This window comes from Chiroxiphia lanceolata, unplaced genomic scaffold (genome assembly GCF_009829145.1).
Source record: "Chiroxiphia lanceolata isolate bChiLan1 unplaced genomic scaffold, bChiLan1.pri scaffold_52_arrow_ctg1, whole genome shotgun sequence".
Taxonomy (NCBI): domain Eukaryota; kingdom Metazoa; phylum Chordata; class Aves; order Passeriformes; family Pipridae; genus Chiroxiphia; species Chiroxiphia lanceolata.
The window spans coordinates 223,649-237,033 of NW_022476525.1; the positions used below are offsets into that span (position 1 = coordinate 223,649).

At 55.3% G+C, this 13,385-nt stretch overlaps 1 long non-coding RNA gene across 2 annotated transcripts; it reads left to right on the top strand.

Moving 5' to 3' along the window:
• Nucleotides 1–1,582: 1,582 nt before the first annotated feature.
• Nucleotides 1,583–7,856, top strand: LOC116781675. 2 transcript variants are annotated; one of them, XR_004354931.1, is made up of 3 exons: nt 1,583–1,656; nt 4,391–4,589; nt 7,617–7,856. It is a non-coding gene; the product is annotated as an uncharacterized LOC116781675 (long non-coding RNA). The 2 variants fall into 2 exon arrangements; XR_004354930.1 differs by having other exon boundaries at nt 7,620–7,856.
• Nucleotides 7,857–13,385: the final 5,529 nt, after the last annotated feature.

Sequence of the window (13,385 nt, forward strand, 5' to 3'; positions counted from 1 at the left end):
ACGCTCTCTGTGGTGAGTTACTGCTGGTGCCAAGGTGTTGGTTTAGTGTTGAATTGTGCCAAAACCAGCCTGGTTCCCCAGCCTTCCAACACACATCCTGCTTTTGGAAGCAGAGTTTGACAGATCAGCTGCTCACTGGTCTGGGAATATGTGACTGGCAATCCATGACTGGATAAGCATAAAAGCCCAGGGCCAATTTTCATAGAGCAGATTCTTCCACAGACTTTCTTGAAGTGTGTGGAGCTTCTCCTGTGAAGCAGGGACACTTCTTCATGGTCACTGCCCAGGGGGTAAAAGGGAGATATGTCTTAATTTATTTCTATGATACACCACTGGGCCCTCCCCGCTTCCTACCGGGATCACACACCGCCCTGTGTGTGATCACACAGTGGCCCTGGCCCTGCTGGGCTTCATTAGCCTGAGGAATTGGTCCTAATTAGGGGCCATGGGCTTCATCTCCCTGGTGCTGGGGCTCGGTTTCTACCTGTGCCAGAAGGTGAGGGGGGTCCGGGGGGTTGTGTGTCCCCCCCAGAGCATCTGTACCCCCCCAGGGACCTCCCACCCCGGTGTCACCCCCTTTTCTCTCCCCACAGAGCTCCTGAGCCACCAGCGGCCGCAGCCCCTCCCAGGACCCTCCCCCCCCAGTCCTCACAGGGATTTTGGGGGGGTCATGTGTCCCCCCCAGCCCTGCTTTTATTCTGACACCACCTGGCTGCTCCCAGTGATCCCAGTAAAGCTTCCCATTCCCCCAGTCCCATTTATTGGGGGGCAGTGGCACAGGGGGGACACAGATGGAGGAGCTGAGTCCGTGGGGGGCAGAACCGGCCCAGGGATAGATCGGGAATTGCAACCCTCCTGTGTTCCTCCTGTGTCAACCTGCTCTGGGGGGACTTCGGGCTGGCACCTACCCCTCAATAGGCACCCAGCTCACCCCAAAAGGTGCTGGGACCTCCCAAAACCTCCTCACAGCCCCCCAAGCACTCCCAAACACACTCAAAGCCCACCCAGGACCCCACCTAACCCCTTTTTTGGGGGGAACTTCTCTGGGCACTGGTGGTGCTGGGAGCCCCCCTGGCTGTGGGCGAGGAGCTCTGGGGTGAGCGGGTGGTGGGAAGGGGGGGACAGTGGGAAAAGAGGGGTCAGAGGGGACAAAATGGATGGTGGGACCCCAAACTGAGTGGGACGGGAGTGGGACCCCACAAAAGTGGAGGGAGAGGGGCACTGAGGTTTGGGGGATGATGGGAAATGGGTGGGAGAGGTCAGAAGAGTGGGGAAAGGGGAGGGTGGGACCCCCAAACTGAAGATGAGGAGGCTGGGGAGTGGGGGGATGATGTGGAAGGGGTGGGGCTGCGGGGGAAGTGGGAGTTGGGACGCCCAGAGCGATCCTGGGGGGGAAACTGGGGATTGAGAGGACCATGGAAAAGTGGGAGGAACAGGGAGAAGGGTGGAAAAGAACCCCTTAGGGACTGCAATTCCCATGGTGCCCCGCGCAGCACAGTGGGCGGGCAGGTGGAGGGCGTACTGAATTGCTGCGCCGAGGTTTCTGAAGGCGTTGCGCGCGCAGAGCGCCGTGTTGACTGCTGGGAAAAGATGGCGGCGGTGCTTGCGGCTGCGCTGTGAGAGCTGGCGGGGGCTGTGGCGAGGGCGAGGCTCTGGGTATCCCCTCGGGGCTGCGGGGAGCGCGGCTGTGGGTGGAAAGGCTGGAGGCTCGGGAGGGTTTAGCCGAGGGGTTCGGGGGTTCCCGAGGGTCAGAGCGCGGGGCCTGGAACCCACTCGGGGTCTGGCTGCACTGCGCAGGCGCGCCAGTGGAGTACTCATGAAGGAACTGCAACTCCCATGAGGCCCCGCGCGGCCCGCCATTACCCTTCCTTGCCAAGCGCCTCTGTCGGCCCGGCGGACCGACCCCAGGGAAAGGGGATCCCAATGCCCCTTCCGAACTCCAGAGACCCCCAACACTCAACACACAGAGACCCCATAGGGAGGGGGGCCCGAGGGTCCCCTAAAGCCCAGCAGTGGGGTTCAGGGGATCTCCCAGCCCCAGGGGAAGGAGTCCTGGGGGTGCCCCCTAAAGTCTGGGGGGAGAAATGTACCACATCCGAGTAAAGGGAACCCAGTGTCCCCAGTATAGCCCAGTGACCTCCCAGTGACTCTCAGTACGACCCAGTAACCCCCTCAGTGACCAGCCAGTGTGTCCCAATGACCTCCCACTGCCCCCCAGTATGCTCCAGTGAGCACCCAGTAACCCCCAGTATGGCCCAGTAACCTCCCAGTGTCCCCTTGTGTGTCCTGGTAATGCCCCAGTAACTCCCCAGTCTCTCCCAGTGCCCTCCTGGCATCCCTCAGTAATCCCCCAGTCCCTCTCAGTGTCCCCTGCTTCCCCCCAGTATGTCCCAGTATCCCCCAGGAATCACTCAGTGCCTCCCAAAGCCCCCCAGCTGTCCCCAACGTGTCCCCAGATGCCCTTGACTTTTCTGTGAGCGTGTGGGGGGGGGGCATTTTTGGGGTCAGAGTGTCCAGGGGGGGCTCCTGGGATGAGATGGAGGGCTGGGGACATCAGGGATGGGGTTTGGGGACAGTGGGAAGGGGTTTGGGGACAGTGGAATTGGGGGTGTCAAGGGGGGAATTAAGGCCATGGGGAGGCCCCAAGGACATTGGAAACACTAGGGGGGTCTTGGGGTGTCAAGGGGGGAATTAGGGACATCAGAGGGTCTTGGGGAGACACCAGGGGGGTCTCAGGACTCACCTGCTTGTGGTGCTGCCCCTCCTCTCTCCTCCCAGGCTCCATTAACCCCCTCAAATGTCCCCTAACCTCCAATTTCCCTTTAATCCCCTCCCCCCACTGATCCCTTTGACCTCCCAAGACCCCTTTTAACTCCCCCAGGTGCACCCAAAGCTCCACAAAACCCCCCAAATCCCCATCCAACCCTCACAGATTCCCCCAAATTTCCCCCAGCCCCCCCTCAAATCCCTTCCAACCCCTCCCAAAGAGGGATCACCCAGCACCCTGTGACAGGAGCACAATGGGCTGTACTGGGGGCACTGGGCTGTACTGGGAGGGCACTGGGAGGGGGCTCAGGTGTCCCACAACAAGGTGGCCCAGCTCTAGGAGAGATCCAGGGAGCAGTGAGGACATACTGCTCTGTGCTGTTTTGTACTGGTCTTTCCTACTTTGTACTCCCAATCCCCAGAGTCCCTCCCCAGCTCCCCCAGGACCCTCCTGGACCCCAAAGCCCCCCAGGTCCCTGACTTGGTCCTGCTCCCCCTTGAGCATCTCCAGCTCCTGCAGAACCAGGCATTTCATCAGCAAATGTGCAGCTGACACCAAGCTGGGGGTGTGTTGATGTGCTGGAAGGCAGGAGGGCTCTGCAGAGGGACCTGGCCAAGCTGGATCCATGGGCTGATTCCAAGGGGATGAGGTTCAAGCAGGCCAAGGGCCGGGTCCTGCCCTTTGGACACAAGAAGCCCCGTCAGCCCCCCAGGCTGGGGCCAGAGTGTCTGGAGAGCAGGCAGGCAGAAAGGGAGCTGGGAGTGTGGATTGCCAGGAAGCTGAACAGGAGCCAGAGCGTGGCCAGGTGGCCAAGAGGGCCAATGGATCCTGGCCTGGATCAGAAAGAGTGTGTCAGCAGGAGCAGGGAAGTGATTGTTGGCCTGGACTCAGCGCTGGTGAGGCCACCCCTGGAGTGCTGTGTCCAGCTCTGGGCCCTCAGCTCAGGAAGGACATTGAGGGGCTGGAGCAGGTCCAGAGAAGAGCAGTGAGGCTGGGGAAGGGAGTGGAGCACAAGTGGTGTGAGGAGAGGCTGAGGGAAGTGGGATTGTTGAGGCTGGAGAAGAGGAGGCTCAGGCCTCACTCTTTGCAACTCCCTGCCAGGAGGGTGTAGCCAGGTGGGGGTGGGGCTGTTCTGCCAGGAAGCAGCAGTAGGACAAGAGAGCTGGGTCTTCAGCTGTGCCAGGGGAGGTTTAGGTTGGATATTAGGAAGAAATTTTTTCCTGAGAGAGTAATCAGGCATTGGAATGGGCTGGGCAGGAAGGGACTGGAGTCAGCATCCGTGGAGGTGTTGAAGGTGAGAGTGGATGTGGCATCAGTGCCATGGTCTGGGAACCACGGTGGGGTTGGATCAAGGGTTGGACTTGATGATCTCTGAGGTCTTTTCCAACCCAACTGATTCTGTGATTCTCTGATTCCCATTCCTGTGGCAGCACATGCTTGAGGCTCCATCCACAGGGTGATGGAGATGTCTGTCCATATATATCTCCAAGGTTAGTCTGTAAATATGTGGCGTTAGAAAAGCAGGCTAAGTTCTGGGATGATTCTAGAAGGAGAAAGAAGCTCCCAGCCCAGTGCCTGCAAGCAGGCAGCTTTGAGCTTGCACATCATCTCCCCTCCCTGCAGGTTCATGTCCTTGAGCCCAGGCCCTGAGGTGAGCCTGAGAACTGGCCTGGAGGTGACCCCAGAGCTGTCCCTGAAGTGACCCTGAGAATAACTGCGAGTCAGAGGTGCTGCTGAGGAAGGAGAGCCCCGTGGTGGGGAAGAGACAAAGCTGTGTTTGCCCATCCCCAAGAAGGTGCTGTGTCCATCCCCTGTGTGCCAGGTGAGCTGGGGCTTTGCTGCAGAGCTGCGGGCGCTGATTTGAGCGGCTGCAAGTGCTGAGATGGTGGGCACCCAGAAACACAAACTGTGCCTGGCCACGGAGCCTGCAAGGAGGAGCAGAGACAACCCTGGCAGTGTGGGGGGCCAGGTTGTCCCTGTGCCTTCCCCTGCAGGCCCTGGCTGTCCCTGCTGGGCCCCTGTCCATCCCCATCAGGTCCCTGCCCGTCCCCCCCGGGCTGAGCTCCCCCCAGGAAGTGCCGTGGAGCTGAAGCTGCTGCCATCCCCCCCCTGCAGCCGCTGCCCCAGCCAAGGGAGCAGCAAAGGCAGGGCCAGGAGCAGAGGCAGCAGCAGGGGAGCCCTGGGGGGAACGGGAAGCTCTTGTGTGAGGCAGGAAAGAGGCGCTGGGCACGAGGCCGGGGCTGTGCTGAGCAGGCCCAGCCCTCACATCCCCCCAGCCAACGCCGGCTGCCCGGGGGGCGTGGGAGGGACCCCCAGCCCATGTGCCCCACAGTGAGCTGGCAGAGAGAGAGCCAAGGGACAGGGACATGGGCAGGGACATGGTGAGGGCACAGCCTGTGGCAACAGAGCTGCCCAGGGCCAGGGGCAGCTGGGGGTGTTGATACCAGCCACTGATGGGGCTGAGCAGAGTGCAAGTCCTCCTCCAGACACCTGGAGCAGCCTCACACTTGCCAGTGACGCCAAAAACAGCATAAAACAACTGCTCAGAGACAAAATTTGATCTTTAAGCAGCAAGGGTATTTATTCTGTGCAATGTTGAAGAGCTACCAGTTTGCGCTGGGCAAAATAGCTCTAAAGTTTTCAGTGAAAAGGCATGCAATTTATACAGTCTTAGTGAGGGATTACAATATTTTAGGTGAATATTCACTAAAATTACAACATCCAGTTATAATATTGATATTAGGCGGGGTTCAGGTGGAACTTGAAGCAGAGTCATCCTTTTGTGGAGGTTTCTGGGGGTCGTTACTGTTTCTTCAGCCTCCTGAGGGTCGTTTCTCTCTTCCTCATCGTCATGAACTTTTCAACTCTTTCTGACTATGTGCAAAAGTCTTACTAAAAACCCCTTTACTCAGCTCTTCACACCCCCTAAATGTCCATCCTATCTAATTTATGACTACTAGGCCAACCATTTTCTTATCTTTCATTAGAATAGAGCATACCAAGCACAGGTAGGCCTCTCAGAGCCTGGTACCTTCTCTCCCTTAAGTAATCTCATAACATATTCTCTGTCTCTGTCATTTTAACCTAAATGCAGCATTCCTCAGAGTGGGATCTGTGAGCCTCTTCTCAGAGAAGGATTCCAGCATCTAAAAATCCCTGCTCTGTTTCACCAGTCCCACCCTCGTGGGGTGACACTGTCCCCTCCCTAAAGGACACTCCCCCAGAAATCTTTGGGGGGCCTTTTGTGTGTATTCCCGGTTGCTGATTCACACTGGGGACCTGAGGGACCCTCTGCAATCCCATCCATGGGGCACAATCTGCTCTCCAGAGCTTGACTCACTGCAGACTTTGCAGGGAAATCTGTACTCACAGCCTGAGGATGTCCCGACCCCCCGTGCATTCTCCCCCAGGATATTTGGGACGAGTTCCCCCTTCCCAGGCAACCGTGGGATGGGGGGATGATTCTTCTACTGCTGTTGTTGTTGCTGCTCTGCCCCTGTCCCTGCCCTTCCTGCTGCTGTTGGGTGAGCGGAGCGGCCACGATGGGAAAGGGGTGAGAGAAGCGAAAAGAGCGGGTGGGACCCCCAAAGGGAGCACGAGGGGCAGTGGGTCACCCCCAAGGGGAGCCGGGGTTTGGAGATACAATGGGAGAGTGGTGGGAGAAGGGGACTAAGGGGAAGGGGGAGAGAGGGAACAGAGTTGCCATGGGGCTGCCTTGGTGTCCCTATGCCTTGATTCCTGGAGGGTGGGGGAGGCTGGAGAGAGGGGGGAGCTGTGAGAGCCCTGAGAGCCTGGAGAGGGGGGAGCTCAGGCCCCCTGTGTCGGGGCAGTGGTCGGGGCCGTGCTGTTGGTGCCAAATTGTCCCTGGTCAGGCTGAGCCCAGAGCCCGCCCACATGGCAGGGGGCCCAATCCACTCCTTGCTCTTGTTGACCTGGGGCAACCTCTGCTGTCCCCCCACCTGTGGGGCTGTTTGGTTGCCTTGGGCACAGCCGACCCTTGTGCAGGGCTGTGCCCCTGGGGGCTCTTGGGGGTGGGCAGGAGGTGTTTTTTGGGGGTGCTGGGCTGGGTTGGCGGCAGAACCCCAACGGTGGGTGGGGGGATGCAGGTCCCCCCCCTGTGTTGGGGATTGGTGTTGCTGGATCAGGCCCCACCGGCTCCATTGTCAGCCCGGTGCTGGCAGGGGGGACACAGTGGGTTTGGGGCCCCCCTGGGAGTGCTGGGGGTGGAACCCGGGAGCTACCAAGTGTGGAGAGCGGAGCGGGGCGATGCCGGAACTGGGGGACCCCCGGCAGCCTGGAGGGGGGAGCAGGGAGAGGGAGGAGTCCCAGGACCTCTGGGAGCCTGAAATGGGGTGTGGAGAAGGGGAAGCCTGGACAGTGGGGACCCCTGGGATCCCTGGGACAACAAAGTGGAGAACCTGGAGAGGGGGAATGTCTGGGAACGCGGCACCCCGAAGGCGAGAGTCGGAGGAGAAGGAACCCTTGGGACCCCCAACACTCCCAGCATCTGTAAGTGCGACCTCCAGCATCCCAGAGAGGGGAGACCCTCTGAATCCCAGAGGGGAGAGACCAGAGAGGGGGAACTTCTGGGAGAGATTTTTTTTGGCTAATCTTCATGTTTTGGAGTATTTTTAGCTGAATCTCAAAGTTTTGCATTTTAGGGGGATGGGGGGGTCTTGCTATTTCTGAGGGGCTTTTTGCCTGAATCTGGGTGGTTTGGGTTTTTCTGGGCTGAATCTTGGTGTTTTGGAGGTTTTTATGGTCACAGGATGCCCAGTGAGTTCTAGAGATGGACTTGGGCAGGAGGAACCCCCAAGCCAATGCAATCAGCCCTTGTTTTCCCACCCAGCAGGATTTCTCCTTCCCAAAGCTTGGGTGGATGGAGGAGGAGGCTGCGAGGAAGAGGAAGATGCCCCGGGACCCCCAGGCAGGTGAGGAGGAAGTCAGTGCCCCTTTGCCCTGTCTTGTCCTGTATCTCCCAGCTGAGCATGGCCCCCGGCTGCAGGACAACCCCGCTGCCGCCGCCGTCCTGCCGGGGCCAGAGTTGGGGGGATGTCCTTGGCCTTCCCTCTGGGCCGGAGGCAAATCCCCTCCCTGTCCTTCTTCCTTCCTGCCCCAGGCCCTGAGCTGAGGACGGAGAGCACAGAGGACAAATCCCCCCGGCAGAGCCTGGTGGGAGAGGCCGTTTTGAAGGGCTCCACGGTGCAGGAAGGCAGCGGGGAGGGAAAGCCACGAAGGTCCCCCAGGAGGAGGGTCTCTAAAGCCAGCCCAGGGTGCTCTGAGGAGGAAAGTCCCAGCCTGTGCCGGGAAGGCAGATGGAGCTTGAGCGAGAGCTCTGACCTGGTGGTCCCTGAGCAGCCTCCCAGCAGGGAGAAGCCCTTCAGGTGCTTGGAGTGTGGGAAGAGCTTCAGCAAGAGAGACCACCTGATCCGCCACCAGCACACCCACACTGGGGAATGGCGCTACAAGTGTGTGGAGTGTGGGAAGAGCTTCAGGGACAGCACTGACCTGATCCGACACCAGCACATTCACACTGGGGAGCGGCCCTACATGTGTAGGGAATGTGGAAAGAGCTTCAGGATCAACTCCCACCTCCATGCCCACCAGCTCATCCACACTGGGGAACGGCCCTACGAGTGCTTGGAATGTGGGAAGAGGTTTCAGACCAGCTCAGATGTCCTCAGGCATGAGCGGACACACACAGAGGAGAGGCCCTTCCACTGCACCGACTGCGGGAAGAGCTTCAACCGCAGCTCCACCCTCGTCAGGCACCGGCGCATCCACAGCGGGGAGAGACCCTACAAGTGTGGGGAGTGTGGGAAGAGCTTCACCAGGAGCTCTACCTTGACCTCACACCAACGGACCCACCAGTAAGAGAAACCCTACCAGTGCCCCAACTGTGGAAAGAGCGTCAACCGCTGCTTCCACCCAGAATGAACCCCCTGATGGTGAGGCAACCCCTGGAGTCCAGTGACTGTCAATCCATCCCTTTCGACCAGAAAGGGCCATCCCCTTTCACAGGGGCATATTCTTCCAGCAGAACCCTTCTTGGGGGGGTGTGTGGAGATTCCTGCCTTCACTGGGGACTCCCCCAAGGTCACTACTGGAGGTTGAGAGCAGAGATCTCCCCACAAGCGTTGGTCTGGGGGAGTTCCATCCATCTCTTATTAAGAATTGTTGCTTTTGTACCAGCTTTAGTAGAATTGCTTCAACAATTTCTTTAGTGTAGAGCACTGCCCTATCTTATCCTGTACTCCTGGTAGTTTTAGTGTTTATATTGTGTAGTAAATAATTCTGATGAAGATCTTTTGTCTGGTCATTTGTAACCCTAAATAATTCATTTCTATCAATAGATGTGATTTGCCATCATTAAAACCTGGGGGATGAAAGTGGTTCAGTCACACCTCTGTAATTCCTCTAAACTGAAACTGTTGGCATAATCCAAGGCTGAGATTGGATCCAGCAGCCCCCAGCACCCTACAGTAAATTGGGAGCTCAGGGGGGTCACCCCCCTTTGCCAACCTCCCTGTGCCCAAAGACTCCCATGGGACAGTTGGACCCGCCAGACCACCCCCCCTTTTCCACCCTTCTCCCTGTTCCTTCCACTTTTCCATGGTCCCCTCAATCCCCAGCCCCCCTCAGGATCACTTTGGGGGTCCCAACCCCCATTTTTCCTGCCTCTCTCATCCTTTCCACATCATCCCCCCACTCCCCAGTCCCCTCATGCTCAGTTTGGGGGTCCCACCTCCCCCTTTCCCCACTCTTCTGACCTCTCCCACCCATTTCCCATCATCCCCCAAACCTCAGTGCCCCTCCCCCTCCACTTTTGGGGGGTCCCACTCCCGTCCCACTCAGTTTGGGGTCCCACCACCCCTTTATCCTCTCTGACCCCCCTTTTCCCACCATCCTCCCCTTCCCACCCCCCGCTCACCCGAGAGCTCCTCGCCTGCAGCCAGGGGGGCTCCCAGCACCGCCAGTGCCCAGAGAAGTCCCCCAGAAAAGGGGTTAGGTGGGGTCCTGAGTGAGCTTTGAGTGTGTTTGGGGGTCCTTGAGGGTCCGTAGGGAGGTTTTGGGGAGGTCCCAGCACCTTTTGGGGTGAACTGGGTGCCTGTTGAGGGGCAGGTGTTCTCCCAAAGCCCCCCCCCGAGCAGGTTGACACAGGGGGACACAGAGAGGTCCCCATTCCTGATCCATCCCAGGGCCAGTTCTGCCCCCCCAAACTCGTCTCCAGCCCTTGGGATTCCCCCAAGCCCCTCCCCCAGTGCCCCCCAAAAACCAGGACTGGGGAGAACTGGGAAGCTTTACTGGGATCACTGGAAGCAACTGGGTAGAGGCAGAGTGACAGTAGGGGACGGGGGACACATGATCCCTCCCAAAATCCTCGGGGAGTGGGGGGGGGTGTCCAAGTTGGACCTGAGGCCCCGGGGAGGGGCTGCGGCCACCGCTGCCTCAGGAGCTCTGCGGGGAGAGAAAAGGGGGTGACACCGGGGTGGGGGGGCAGGGGGGACACTGGGATACACCGAGACCCAGACTGGATCCAGCAGGACCAGAAGTGGGGCAACTGGGATCGTACTGGGAGCACCTGGCAGCATGTTGGAGGCAACTGGGATATACTGGGAGTGACTGGGAGTGACTGGAACCATAGTAGGGCACGTTCCCTCCCCATCCGGAGCTGAGTGGGGCCGACCGGGGGGCACAGGGGAACCGTGAGCCGCCTTCTCCTCAGGCGGCTGCTGGGAAGGAGCCGGTGCTGGGAGGACCCAATGGCCTCGGGCCGAGGCCGGGCAGATCCAGGCCAGAGACTGGAATAGTTGTTTTCACCGACAGGGTCGTCGGGCGCTGGAATAGGTCGCCCAGGTGGAGTCCCCATCCCTGGAGGTGTTTCAGAGGCATCTGGATCTGGTGATGAGGGACACGGTTCAGTGGTTTGGGGGTTCCTGGGGCATTACTGGGTGGACAGTTGGACTTCATGGAATGTGCTGAGTTGGGAGGGGCCCTTCAGCACCATCGAGTCCAGCTCCTGATTTCTATGCGCCTATAAATGAATTGAATGGGGATCAAACTATTGGGCTCCAAAATGTCTTCTACCCCTACTCTACACTGTCGTAGGTACCTGTTGGAGGCCTTGGTCTGTGGGGGAAGAAAGATACACAACACACACTAGGATCATGAGCCAGAGAGATGTCTGCCTGCTCAACAGGCAGCTTTATTGAGTTCCCTAACTTCTATTTTCCCACACATATAATATAAACATATTCTTATAAAAACACCCCGGAATGCAGCACCTGCACTCAGCCAAACAGCTTTAACCTTGTACTCTTTATAACTCAAGGCTGTGTCCACGGGAACTATCTAATTAACTCCACTGCTCTCATGGAAAACGGCCCAACACTTTGTAATATTCCAAACCCCTCAAACTTCAGTTTTGGGGCTGCGACTTCACCCCACACTACACTGCAAAGTAAAAAAAAAATACCCATGCAAAATACAGGCCTGTGTTCCCCATGAAGGGAAGGGAAGGCAGGCAGTTATAAATGGGGACAATAAATAAAAGCTAAGAGTGTATGTTCATGGTCACCACAGTTGTATGACACATAAACCCAGTCCTCTGTTCATTACTATGTAGAACTCTCATCAAGTCAAAACTTTCTGGTGTAACTATCAGTATCTTTGGATGTAGTATTTGCATGCTGTGCTTCTGTGGGAACAAGTGGATTTAAAAGGTTGTAACACTTCTGGAGATCATCTTTATGCTTATGGGTTATATTTTAAAAAAAAATAATGAAAAGCCATTTTTTACAGAAGGCAACACCCAAAGAACTCATATTTAGCAAAATATAAATTAGGACATTAATCAGGGCAAATGTACAATTGTAAATAAAAATCATTCAACTATTTGCATACCCAAAGGATATGTTTGAAAATTCTGCCTTAGAAATAAATAAAATAAAATCTCTGAGGCAATTCATTACAACCGTTTCAAAGTTTCCAAGAAAAATTCACCATTCTTGAAATGCAAAGTCTGAAAAATGAAACAGGTGTACCACTGGAATTCTTGTTGCCAGCACTGATCTCTACAGAAGTTATTACAGAGTGTAACGAGAGCAGCAACAGAAATAACCTCTGGCATTATAGCACCCTCCTGCATTAATTGGTCCTGGCAACAGGGCTTTACTTTTAAACGCAGTTGATAACAAAACCTTTCCAGAACTGTGAGATGATAATGTTACTTTTCTTAAGAAGTTGTGAGTCCTTAATCCAGTATCTACAGATGAGACCCTGCAATGTGGGAGTCTCCTGTTCCTGACGGTCAGTGGAGAGGAGGAATCAGGTATGCTGAGCAGGCTGCAGGGCTTTGGTTTCTACAACTCTGTCATTTTTTATTTTTTTTTAATGGTACTTATTAACCTTGGGGTTTATAAAATAGATACATAATTGGAAAATACAGCAAATGCTTCTGATAATTACTTGGAGGAGTATCAAAGTAGTTTGATTGGATTATTGCAGGAAGAAAAGTGACAGATCCCCACTTGAACAGGGCACAAGAGGCTGAGCAAGTTCTGGGTTGCCACAGATCTACCAAAGGAAAAAAAGCATCCCAGTGTATAAACCATTCTGGATTGTCAGTATTCCATGGATAGATGGAGGGGAGTGGGAGAGGGGAACTTGGAACACCTCTGGGGAGGGAGGATGCCTGCACACATGGAGAACCTGTCAGGAGAAGGCATTGCTGGGGTCAGGGTTCCACCTCAGGGCATGAGGATGGTTAATGATTTATAGCTCTTGATGCAAATCTACACTGAGTTTATCAAGCCTGCAGGAATGTTGGCACAGTTCAGTGGTGATCTGTAGCACACATCATGCATTTAGGAAATAATAAAGCTGTAATAACATATTCTTTCTGCTTCATTTGATACAGGAAAAAAGTCCAAATGTATGTGTCAAATCAAAAGGGGGAAAAAAGCTTTTTTCCTCTTTAGATGACAAATATAGATTTACTTTATGGCAATTGGACAGGTAATGAACCTTTTTTTTAAATTGTGCTATTCAAACCTTTCTTAATATATTTTCTCTTAATTATGTAACAAATTTCCAGTTTGGGATAATGTAAAATACGTGTTTCATCATCTGAACATAGTCTAAATCAAAATAAAAAAAAAAATCTAATTTTTTGCAATTTTTTGCAGCTACGTCTCTATAAAGTCCTGTGGAAGGATCAGAGAGTCTGTACAGGAATAAACCATAGGAAAAGTCTGCTGAGTAGAGGAAGGGAGAGAAAGGAAAGAGATGAGTTAGAAGGGAAAAGTATAAAAGGGAAAAGTTTCCCAAACTTTAGCAAAACCAAAAAATGACAAATGTTTTGTGTGTGATTACAGCTTGTAGCTCCTGGAAATTAAGGATCTTATTTTATATTTTATATCAGCAGACCCCACTCATCCCTGAGGATGCACATGGCCAGGAAGAGACCGAAAGCAACAAGCCTGTTCCAGTAAGGCATTCCCAGGATCAAGTGGCAAAGGAGCAAGTGTTGGTGCCCAATACAGGGCTCCCAGGATGCTGCCATATGGGAAGACCTTCTGCATGGTGCTGGGCAAGATCCTCCAGTGGCAAAGAGAAG